Source organism: Kogia breviceps, chromosome 1, assembly GCF_026419965.1.
Source record: "Kogia breviceps isolate mKogBre1 chromosome 1, mKogBre1 haplotype 1, whole genome shotgun sequence".
Taxonomy (NCBI): domain Eukaryota; kingdom Metazoa; phylum Chordata; class Mammalia; order Artiodactyla; family Physeteridae; genus Kogia; species Kogia breviceps.
Genome location: NC_081310.1, coordinates 42643131 through 42655975, shown reverse-complemented (window position 1 = coordinate 42655975; position 12845 = coordinate 42643131). Strand labels below are relative to the sequence as shown.

The 12845-nt window shown below is 36.0% G+C and overlaps 1 protein-coding gene across 6 annotated transcripts in view; it reads right to left on the bottom strand.

Annotated features, from left to right (window-relative positions):
* ACBD6 (acyl-CoA binding domain containing 6) overlaps nt 1–12845 on the bottom strand; it is a 247840-nt gene that overhangs the window by 159376 nt on the left and 75619 nt on the right. The gene's annotated exons all lie outside the window — the stretch shown is intronic.

Below are 12845 nucleotides of genomic sequence, written 5' to 3'. Positions count from 1 at the left end.
TAATTCACTTAATCTTATCCAACAGCTGCTCCACTTCACAGATAAAGAAACAGGTAAGGAGAGGTTATATGACCTGTCAAATGGCATCACATTTATCAAGGGTAGAATAAGAGCTAGAACTCACTCAGATCAACTGATTTTGCATATAGTCCATTTTGCTATTATATCAAGCTACATCTCAATTAGTAAGCTGTAGTCTCTTCCAGAATCTAAAGCAGAAGTTCTTTTTTTTTTTTTTTGCGGTACGTGGGCCTCTCACTGTTGTGGCCTCTCCCGTTGCGGAGCACAGGCTCCGGACGCGCAGGCTCAGCGGCCATGGCTCACGTGCCCAGCCGCTCCGCAGCATGTGGGATCTTCCCAGACCAGGGCACGAACCCGTGTCCCCTGCATTGGCAGGCGGACTCTCAACCACTGCGCCACCAGGGAAGCCCCGAAAGCAGAAGTTCTTAACATGAGGTCTATGAGTTCTCTAAAATAGTATACAGAGTTTTCTGTGCAAATGCATAATGCATTTTTCTGACTGTGTTGGCAGTGGGTAGGTGGGGAAGGGGGAGGTAGCTTCAATGAGGTTCTCAAAAGGATCTGTGACTCCCAAAAGATCAGTAATTTGGAATATTAATAATGAAACTGTTCTCCATTTTCTAACCAGGCATAAAATAATGCAATTTGAGTTTCAAACATTATAACTAGTATGTTCTACAACCTGTAAGGCCATAGCTTCCATTCATCAGAAAAAAAGCATCTGACCATAGGAGTGCTTCTAACTTAAAAGCCAATACCTTATACCCTATAAAAAGTTATTTCTAGTCAGAGGTAATTAACTTAAAACACACTGCTTTGGCATTAACAGTCTAAGCCTTCCTTATGCATGTCATGTATGTAATTGAGCACCTACTACATGCAAGGCACTGGACAAGATTCTGTTGATAAGAGATCATAAGGATAAGCAAGAAACTTTGCATTCAATACATGTACAGTATGGTTGAGATGATAAAAATCTATATACCATTAACATAAGGTAAAATTGGATCTTTAAAAAGGCCTATCAGAATACAGAGGAGAAACAGCCTGCTTCAAGCTGGAGAAAATGAGATTAGTTTCCAGGAAAAAAATGTTTTTAAAAAAATAGGGTCTCTTGAAAATGTTCATTTGCAAAAGAGAAAAATGCTTTTCTAGATCACTTATTCTGGAAGAAAATAGTGAAGTCTGAGGCCAAAACCCCTGAAAGCAGAAGTCTGATTTTTTAAATTAAGGCTGCATATAATAGTATTTTAGCTATATTTAACTATCACAAAAAATACTTTCTATGAAAAAGTGCATTCGGCATTCTGACTTGGGAAAGAGAGGGACCTATTTTCCTTCAATACAATAACAGAGACCCGTCTAATTCAAGAGGCAGGAACTTCAACTGTGAGAGAAAGTATTGCATCATTTTAAGTCATAATAAAAAATACACTACTAACCAACTGTTTTGGATTTGAAAATAATGGGGAGTTGGCGGTGGGGCACAGAAAGGAAAGTATGGAGGATCCTTGGGATGTAGGTTACCCATACCCAGTAAAATGCAAGGTTAATTCAGAGATGAGAGGACCTTCTGTGTGGTCCTTTTTCCTTAATTCCAAATGTGCATGTACACTTATGCCATAAGCAGTAAAAAAAAAAAAAAAGTAAACATAGTACAAACTTATTTAAAATGTTTATACTGCTTAATATATTCTTAATGTTTCTTATATGTATAATTTATATCAATTATTTTGTTTTGGTATGTGAATTTTTTGGAGGTCAGGGCATTTTTTCATCTGTATACCTGCTTATCAACTGCAGTTTATCATTGCTAAGTATGTTAGGCACATAGAGGTATTTATAAAATACTTCAGGGTAGAGTACACAATGTAAATACAAAATGGGAAAGTCACCACAAATGTGCTGCAAAGATGTGTGACTAATATTGAAAAATATTAAGTGATACTCTTGGGCTTAGTTGTTAAATATAGTTATTTATCCCCACTTCAAGTTTTGACTATCTTACTTGCCAGCAACCAAGCTGTCTTTATACAATGTCACCACCTAGTGGCCAAAATGGAGAAACATCTGGAGTAACATCTTTCCGTTATCTCCTTTCTTGCCCCCAACAAGATTATGTACAATATACAAATCAAATTCTGTCTTTTTCCCTCTGTATTTCCCAGTTAATACAGTCTTCCACAGGCAATTTTTCTCTGTATATCTATACTTAAACGAAACAACAGGTGCAAACAAATTCAACCATTACCGAATATAGTAGAGCCTTAATAAATGTTAGCACCCTTCTACATCTTCTCACTTTATCTTCCCTTCTGATTCTTACCCGGTTATCTTTTTCCTTCTCTCTGATGAATGTGAGTGATAAAATTATCATATCCACTCTCTACAGATGAGTATGAATTATTTTCATGATGCTACACTCAAGAATGTCCCATATTATCATAGCACAAGACTCTCTTTAGATTATTCCAAATTTCCTAAAATTGACAGAAAATACATTTATCTGAATGAAAAAAAACACTGGCTTTCTTTGAAATTCTTTTGAAATATAAGGGCACACACTTGTGGAAGAGGGGGACGGTGTTTAAGTATAGCTGTCTTTCATCAGAATCATGGGAAGAAGAGATTCTTGCCCACTCCTAAAAATGCTATCTGCATCACTTTCTACAAAGACTGCATTTTCCTGTCAAAAGACTAAGAGAGTTAGCCCTCTAAAGATGGCAAGCCATCTAAAGTCCATTTGACTACTTTTCATCTACCTCACAGAATTAAAAAACACATTTATGGGGCTAGCTCAGAAATCTAACTATTTAATAGACACATTCAGTAAATACTTCAATTCAATTCATGTATTTATCAAGCAACTGGCAATCAGATATAAAAACAGTTTTCCAGTAAACAGACAATGAAAAAGTATTTATTGAATGAATGAAAACACAAAGAAGGGTAAGCCAATACTTACACAAATATAAACAAATGCCACAAATTCCTCAAATCAAGGAATGTACACCTGTGGGTTCTTGGGGTACAGAAAGACCCAGAAGAATATGCAGGAATGGAAAATTTTAAGAGAATCAATTTCAGCTAAACTTCTAAATAAACACATTCTTTCCTAAATTGATCTATCTGAAAAAGTTCCTGTGGTAAATATTTCATTGCCATTCCCCTTTTCAACATTCCCCCTGCTCAACCATTCTCCTAGTTCATAAAAAAAAAAGCATACACCTCTCTCCATACTGTGGTATATTTCTAGGAAACATAACCAAAAGACTTTACTAAGATTTAGCAAATGACTATTAATTAGATCTGTTAACTCTTTTGCTTAAAACTACTCTGTTTAACTAATATACAGTTGACCCTTAGACCGGCCCCCCACAGTCAAAAATAACTGTTAATAGTTAATCCACCAATTAACTTTACAGTCAGCCCACAGTATCTGGGGGTTCTCCATCTGAGGATTCAATCAACCGTGGATTGTGTAGTACTGCAGCATATATTTCATGAAAAAATGTAAGTGAACATGCGCAGGTCAAACTCATGTCATACAAGAGTCCATTGTGCTAGGAAAGGTTTGGGAAAAAAAAATTAATCCCAGGTTATACTTCCCCAAGATATAAATTGTCCATGGTACCAAATAAAGGGACAATTTCAGTGAAAAACTGGTTTTGGGAAGCCCTCCTACAACTAAGGTTAGAGCATGGAAAAGGTGAAATAAAACAAAAAAGACTTGATGCTAGGACTTCCCTGGTGGCGCAGTGGTTAAGAACCCACCTGCCAATGCAGGGGACATAGGTTCAATCCCTGGTCTGGGAAGATCTCACATGCCACAGAGCAACTAAGCCCGTTTGCCACAACTATTGAGCCTGCACTCTAGAGCCCATGAGCCACAACTACTGAAGCCCACGTGCCTAGAGCCCATGCACCGCAACAAGAGAAGCCACTGCAATGAGAAGCCCGCACACCACAATGAAGAGTAGCCCCTGCTCACCACAACTAGAGAAAGCCCGTGCGCAGCAATGAAGACCCAACACAGCCAAAAATAAATAAAAATTTTTTTAAAAAGACGATGCTGAACTCTGTCTCATTCTTATAAAATAATATTCATCTGTTAAATAAATTATTTTTAACATTAAGACATATTTCCAATAAAATTTTAAGATACATTTCCAATAAAATTTTACTTATGCTTAATAATTATTTAATAAAATGTATAATGAATTTTGATCAGCTGTATAGAAATAATAGTTATAATTCAAATGAGAAAAATGTAATGCTTAAAGCTTCTGCGTCACAGAAAATTAAAATTTTAACAATTCCAACTTATATACATATTTCTGTTGCAAAGAATTGATAGTGTGCAAAGACTACACAAAAATATATTGCTTTAAATAAAATTGTGTGGGCGAAGTAGAATTAAAGGAGAAAAAGAATGATGAAAAAATTCTAACTATTAAAGACCTTATTCTATATTTTAAAATCAAGATCAGAATTTTATTTATTTTAATTAAGCTTTCTATTTCAAGACAATTGAAGCTTCATGTGCAGTTGTAAGAAATAATACAGAAAGCTGGTAGTATTTTCCCAGTTTCCCTCAATGGTAACATGTTAATGTGTTTTTAAAAATGGATTTCATTATAGTATTTACATTCTATTGGATACATCTAAAACAGTAATCTGCTTATTTTAAAATTCCATTATTTACAGAATGCCAGAAATTATGTCCTTTGCAATTATTTAATGCTATCATAAAAATATAAAAGGGAATAGTCTTTCAAAATTTTCTTAGGAACTACATCAGCAAAGGTTTTTAAAATATCACTGCTCTAACCCAATATTCTATAAAGTAGAGGCCCAAACCAGGGAGTGGGCCATTCAACCAAGGATGATCAAAGAAGGTGTCACAGAAGAGTTGACAGTACAACCTAGCCTTGAAGGATAAACTGACAACCCAGCTAAGTTACTGAAGGATCCTGAAGAACAGAAGAAAAGGAAAATCACAACAAAATGAGGTGTTCAGGGGAACTGCATGCAACTGGTTATGGCAGGGTGTTGGGAGATAAAGTTAAAGGGATAAGGTAGACAACAGATCACAAAGAACCTCCTTGGTACACTGCATATAACGTAAGTAACAAATGTTAGTAACAAATTATTTGGGGAACAGAATATTTATCCACCTTCCAAAACTTGGAGTAAAGGGTAGTAAACTGTCCTCTTGAAGTTAAACAAACTAAATAAAAGCTACTAAGAGAGGAGAAAAGAATGTCTCCTAGATAACTTGAACAGCTACTTGATTCAGACACTAACCTTAACACATCTAAAAAAACAAAACAGGGCTTCCCTGGTGGCGCAGTGGTTGAGAATCCGCCTGCCGATGCAGGAGACACGGGTTCGTGCCCTGGTCCGGGAAGATCCCACATGCCGTGGAGCAACTAAGCCCGTGAGCCATGGCCACTAGGCCTGCGCGTCCGGAGCCTGTGCTCCGCAATGGGAGAGGCCACAACAGTGAGAGGCCCGCATACCGCAAAAAAAAAAAAAAAAAAAAAAAAAAAAAAAAAAAAAAAAAAAAACAATAAGACAACTACCATGAGTAGGAGGTAGCAATGGTTAGCAATGAACCATAGGAGGAAGCAAAAATCTGTGAAGCCAATTTTGAACACTGCCCAAAAGAAACAATTAATCGAAGGCAAAAAGGCATTCTGAGGTATTTCTCTGCTGGGAGACAGTCTGTTCCAGAGGCTCCATTAGAACTTTGGCTAAAGTAAATCTAAAAATAATTCCCCTTCTCTCACTCTATTTAACATTCACAAATGGTCACCTGACTGTCCTTCTGGGTTCCTCAATACTCAGACTGAGGGTACACAGGGTATCAAAGCATTTGGATCACTATAAAGATATATATTGGTAAATAAATAAGCCATTTAGTTTACACATCGGTTTCAGATAAATTTTATTACTGCTACATTGTTTCTGAGGGTCTCGGTCATCTATGTGCCTTTTATTTAGATCTCTGAGATTGAAGAATGGACCCTGACCTATGGTAAATTCACCAAAAAGCCACTCTGTGAAGCTCCTTAGGAGCCAGTCTTTCAAGGATGAAAGCCTGCACATGTCTTACAAAATTCAGCAGTACTGCTGGTGAATACTACTTCTTTGTAGGAATTTAAGTTCCTAATATATTTGTTGGATGTGTGGCCAGAAGTTGTCAATCAGAAAGGTAAAGGGTTATTACTCTTCTGTTCAAATACAATGTTAGGAAACAATGATATCATCTCACTGATCTCATTTGACTATGATTTCCAACATCCTACTATGTACGCCAGATACAAAGCACAAAGCCTGTGGTTGATTCTTTTTTATATAACCTTGATATACAGTTGGCCTTTGAACAATGTAGGTTTGAACTGTGCAGGTCCACTTATATGTGGATATTTTTCAATAGTAAATACTATAGTCCTACACATTCTATGGTTGGTTGAATCCACGGATGCAGAGGAACTGTGGATATAGAGGGCCAACTATAAGTTTTACTTGGATTAACCCACACCTTGTTCAAGGATCAACTGTATAGATATATATAAAATCTTTATTTTATATATACACATATAAAATCTTTATATAATTTTTGATATGACTATAAACCATTAATATTTTAGAAGTTGAGATAGAATGTCTACAAAAAAATTAAGCTACCCTCTGTATTTTAAACAAAAGCATGTTTTAATTTACAAATATAAAAAAAAAATACAGGCATATTTTAATTTTACTTACAGCTGTTTCTCTCCCTGAAAGAATCTATTCTTACTCAAAGGTTTTTAAGGAAGGTGGTATAAGGAGCAAAACAGGTAAAGTCAACTCCTAACTTAAGGATTAAATAGTAGTCATAGTTGTCATACTTAAGCATATTAAAAATCTCCACTTTTAATTAATACTTAATTAAAATTTTAGATGTTAATATCACCTTGTAAAACACTGTCTTTTTGAGTCTCAATCTTATCAAAGACCACAAATGAGAGTCTATACTATGATCCTCAGGTAAAATTTTACAAATAGCACCTCCTTTCTGAAACACTTCGGTCCTAAGTCCTGGAAGAGATAAAACACTGCTTCAGCAGTAACAATGCTCGAGAAGCCTAGCAATGAGATCAAAGCACTAAGAAAGTGCTTTATGTTGTTTGTTAAGTTGTTCTTAAAATAATTCTTGAAATCCTAGGTACCAAATAAACACCTAGAAATTGTATACTAAGTTGGCATATTTCACTGCCAACTTGGTAAACACATATTTTTTTCATATTTTAACATCTCTGATGGATCTTATAAACCTTCAGCATCTTACAATTAGTGACTTTTTTTTCCTTAATGGCATTTAAATAATGGTGTTCTAAAACCAATGGTGTTTTAATCAGTAAAGTAATAAGGTAGGTTCCAAATACACAGTGACAAATGGACAAGTGAATGATTGAGAGAATTCATATATATTGAATCACAATCCTCCCACTCAGAGTGTTACTATATCTGCACTTGGTTTCAGACAGTTATGGGAAATAACCAGTTGGTTTTCCCACTTCCTATTATGTGGTAATGGCAACATCTTTCATCAAGTAATAACTATTTTCAGACTGGGTTATATATGTAGTGTATTTAGTTCTAGGACCATAAAATTCTTAAAAGCCTCAAATAAAAAGTTCTATTTACAGGCTTCCCTGGTGGCGCAGTGGTTGAGAGTCCGCCTGCCGATGCAGGGGACACGGGTTCATGCCCCGGTCCGGGAGGATCCCACATGCCACGGAGCGGCTGGGCCCGTGAGCCATGGCCACTGAGCCTGCGCGTCCGGAGCCTGTGCTCTGCAATGGGAGAGGCCACGACAGTGAGAGGCCTGCGTACCGCAAAAAAAAGTTCTATTTACTATCTTACTTATGTTGATAAGGGTCCCTTCAAATGAAACCACTTACATTTAAAAATATTTTTCTCATATTTTTTCAAAAGAACAATGACAAAGGAAAGATCAATGCCCCAGGTACTTCTTGTAGATAACTTGTTATACTGGAAAAGTTATTTAGGCATAATTTATAAGAACACTAGTTACTAAAAATGCATTTTCACCTGTTAAAACCTGCTTAACTCTAAAAAAGTCGATTGAAAATTCTGATACTCTAAATGTCCATGAGAAAAAACATAGTTCAGTTCTGATCAATCCCTCTAAAACCAGTGCCCACATCAGAAAAATCTATAGAATCCCTTGGCTACAGAGATGAGTTACATTCTCAACCATTAAGGTAAGTCTAAAATCAATAAAAACAATTAATCTAAGGGAAACATCATCATCAGTATATTGATAAATGAAAGACTACAGTCTCTAATTTTACCAGTGAAGCACATTTTTAAAAACACTAAATGGAAAAGAAATTTAATTAAAAATGTAAACTGAAGATACTCACTATATTAATATAATAACAACTATCAAATTCAATTTCACTAATTGGAGATTACAATGATTCCTCAAATATCTCAGAAGCAGTACAGTGTAGCAGTTAAGAGCAGAGTTACTAACCATGTGACCATGGACAAGTAACTTAACCTCTTTGAGTCTCAGTTTCCTCATCTGTAAAACAGGGATATTAATAATACCTACATCTCATAGGATCATTCTGAAGGTTAAGTGGAATAATATATATAACACATGTGGTATAGTTACTAGCATACAATAAGTGGTCAATATATATTAGCTGACATTTCTATTACCTTAAGATTTTAGCATATATTTTAAGCTGGAGTCATTTTTCATATTCATATAACACTCTCCATCAATTTACCTAACAAATTGGACCTTCAAGGAAATAAAAATAGGCCAATTGGTTGGGGCAGAGTGAACAAGTGGGGAGGGGGAAATTGGCATTAGATGAGACAATGAGGGGCCCTGCAAGACATGTTAAGGATTTTAAAATTCTATCCTAAGTGCTATGGGAAATCATTACAGGATTTTAAGCAGGAAAGTGCTATGAGATTTGAGTTATAAATCTGGGGAGTAGACAGAAAAGTGAGGAATCCAGTTTGCAAATCGTTCTGTAGTGTCCTGGCCAAGAGAAGATGGCTGTTTAGAGTAGTGATGGTAATGCAAAAGGCATGACAGCAGTGATAATGAGAAGCAGATGAATTTGGATTATTTTGAACATGAAGAAACAGAATTTCTGATGTGTTAGGAGATGTGAGAGGGAGACAGAGAAGACCAATATGACATAAAGACCTAGGAATGACGTACTTTACATGAAATACTGTTAAAAATACTTATCTAATGAATATACAAAATTTTATAGTAGGTAAAAATTTTAAAATAAAAAACCATGTAATTAATGTAATAATGCCTTTCTCACACAGAACTCAAACTTCAATAAACACCAGCATTTATTAATATATACAATGCAATCAGCAAAGACCTCATAAATTGAAAAGCAATGAAATAAACCAAAATTGCTTGCTTTCAGCATTGAGAGAATAGCTGGTAACAATTCAATGAGAATTAAGAAGATGACTTTGTCTATCACACAAAACTTACATCTTTGCTAACACTTTTAAAATATTTTTCTTTAAATATATCTGTAAAGCATTTTAATAGGAGAAAACATTTATTTATATTATCTGTAACACATATAACCACCTCTTATTATAACATAGTATATCCATAACCATGTCTTTATAATTGCATGTGCACACATGCACGCACAGACACACACTAAACACTTAAACAAGACTAAGTGCCTAGCATCATAGGTACTATATACGGATAAGGATATAAGAAAGAGAGAAGAAAAAGATTAGAAGGGGTAGAGTGAGGAAAAGGATGATGCGAAAGGAAAAAGAAAGAAGAGAAGGAGAGAGGAAGAGAAGATGATGGTTTTAGTTGATGAATGACCTCTTGTTCAGAAAGGGCTGTTGATCTGCAAATAGGTAGATTTGCCTATATGCTTGGTTGGCATCATGACGCTGAGCACACAGGAGCTAAATAAAGCATGCAAGAAAAGGGTGAATATGAGAGCTAGGAGACTCTTACAACAGTTATTGTTTATGTCAAGACCTACTCATCCCAAGGGACCCATTTTCACATAATCTATAATTATCTCTTCGCTTTAATCGCCTTGTCATTCCTGAGGCTCTCATGGGCACTGGAAGAGGAAAAGCTCATTAACTAAACCTTTTCTCCTCTCTCCAGCCACCCATGGCTTTTAATTGCTTGGTGTGTTATTATCTAGGAGTGCAACTGGGATCATTTTCATAAGAAAGGGAGGTAGAGAGAAGGAAGGGAGCCATGAGTCCCTGAGGTATGCACCACAGACAAACCTTTGCTTTCTCAATTATTTATGCCAGCTGAGGTTTTACAGGCTGAATAAATCCATAACTCAAGTTCATTCTGAGCAGTCACATTCTCAAGGGGGAGTTGCCCACTTGCCTATACACACTTGTGCAGACCTCAAAGAATAACCAAAATGTAACAAGACATATGTCATCCATTTTATCACCTATCACCAAAGTGTTAACACAATGTTGATCACAGGCAACACAGTGAAACAGGGAAGGATATCACTACTACCAGCCAAACAGATGGAGGGAAGCAGGATAATCTTTTTGGTGCTAAGGGCAGTGGTCAATGGGACAGTAGTATCCCAGAGTGACTCAGCCTACTAAAAGCATAAAAATCCAAATACTCAACTTTTTAAATACAAAATATGTGTAATACATACTCTTGGTGTTTCAGAGTCTTAAACAGATTTGTTAAAAACAGGTTGTTAACAATGTGAAGCTTTGAATAAATAACTAAATGGAATTTTATACTATTTGATTCTATTAATCACATTAAACCATGTAAACCAAAGCTATGTTGTAGCTTTTTCTACAATCACATCTCTTTCAGGAAAATTTTAGAGTACAATTTATGTGTTAAGTGACTGGCTTTTATGCTTTTATTTCAGTTCATATTTTCACCAAAAATACAAAATTAAAGCATAAAATTATCACTTTCATTCTAGTTTTCTATACTTACAGTTTACCATTTTATAATCAGGACTAGAGAGCAACCAGTGAAAAAATATTTCTAAAATATTTTCAAAATCTATTATGGTTTAAAATTTTTAACTTTATAAGTCAGTGATGAAAGCATCTCTTTAAAATTCTACAGGCTCTTGTGTCTGACCACAGCAGTGACCTCTGGTATTTTCTGCCAAAACAGTTCATTTGTCTCACAGAACAACTAATCAATTCCAGAGTCCATCAATCACTTTAGTTGTATACTGGTCTGGTCTTGCTTAAAGAAGGTCCAGATGGCTGCCTGTGTAAGTGGGATTAATAAGATTCTGATAGATTACATAGCATCAAACTACAAAATATAACAGGGAAGATCAAATGTTATTTCAGGGTGGGTTGGATACTGTACACGTTTCATTTGTTGTATTTTTAAATCATGTCCTAATTTCTCAATTTATGTGCCAACGTCGAGGTAAAACCTTCTCAGTTATACAAGTCACTGAAAGTGATTCCCTGTTAAGTGAGTCAGTATATGTAGTACAGAAGCATTTGACTCTTTGCAAAGCCCTATACTTATTAACCAGAGCTTTTTCTGCCAGTCTACAGTTTAAATGAAACACAACTGATCTCAAGACTAGAGTCACAAGATCTGTTACTCTCTTGTTTCTGTAGTTCCAAACTCAGATCTAGTAGCATTGGTCTCCCTTCTCGGTTTGCCATTTTCTTCTGCAAAAGCAAACAACCTGTACCTAATTCCACAGTTAGGTGCTTTTAGCTCCCACCATCAGCCCTGTGCCCTGAGTCTCCACTGTGGGGACTCTATGCTTAGTAACAATACTAATAAAAGTACTAGTTACAAAGTAACTTATTTTGTGCCACATACTATTCTAGGATGCCTGTGTATAAGTATTCATATAATCCACAAAAATGCTATATGAGAAAGCATAATATACTATAATCATCCCCATTTTATAGATAAGTAACTTGTCCAAGGTCACAGAGCTAATAAGAGATGGAACCACCATTTGAATTCCAGCAGGCTCCATAATTTTTTGTACTTAATTAGCCTCACCTTATATCTCCTCCATTATACTACAGAACAATTAACTAGCTTCAGAATGAGAAATTGGTGTCAGGGCTCTGGAATATTAACACAGAGATCTGTACCTATGACATTATATTGTCACTTTCTGTGAAAGAGTGGAAATAAAGGTCAGAACCAAAACAGTCAGGGAGCAAGCTCAGAATTGGCCCCAGTGGCCCTTGTTGGCCCATGAACACTTACAATAAAACTAAAATGGACCCTTAACTTATCACCTACAATGCATATTAGTCAGGAAGCTGCCACAACAATGGAGCCCAAGCCTTAGTAAAGGGGTTCATTAGATACTGATTTTCCTAACCTTCAGAAATGTGGAGGGCTTCCCTGGTGGCGCAGTGGTTAAGAATCCACCTGCCAATGCAGGGGACATGCTCACATGCCACATCCACCGAAGTTCGTGAGCCTAGAGCCCGTGCTCCACAACAAGAGAAGCCAAAGCAACGAGAAGCCCGTGCACCGCAACGAAGAGTAGCTCCCACTCGCCCCAACTAGAGAAAGCCGGTGCGGAGCAATGAAGACCCAATGCAGCCAAAAATAAGTAAATAAATAAAATTTTTTTAATGTGGAAAAAATTAGAAGTTTATATATTAAAGTATCCAAAACAGACCTTCAAAATACATTTTTATGTTCTTTTTAATGGTTCTATACAAGAAAGCTTTTCCTTTCATCCAAGTTTACCATTTGATGTTTCTAAAATTATAAAACC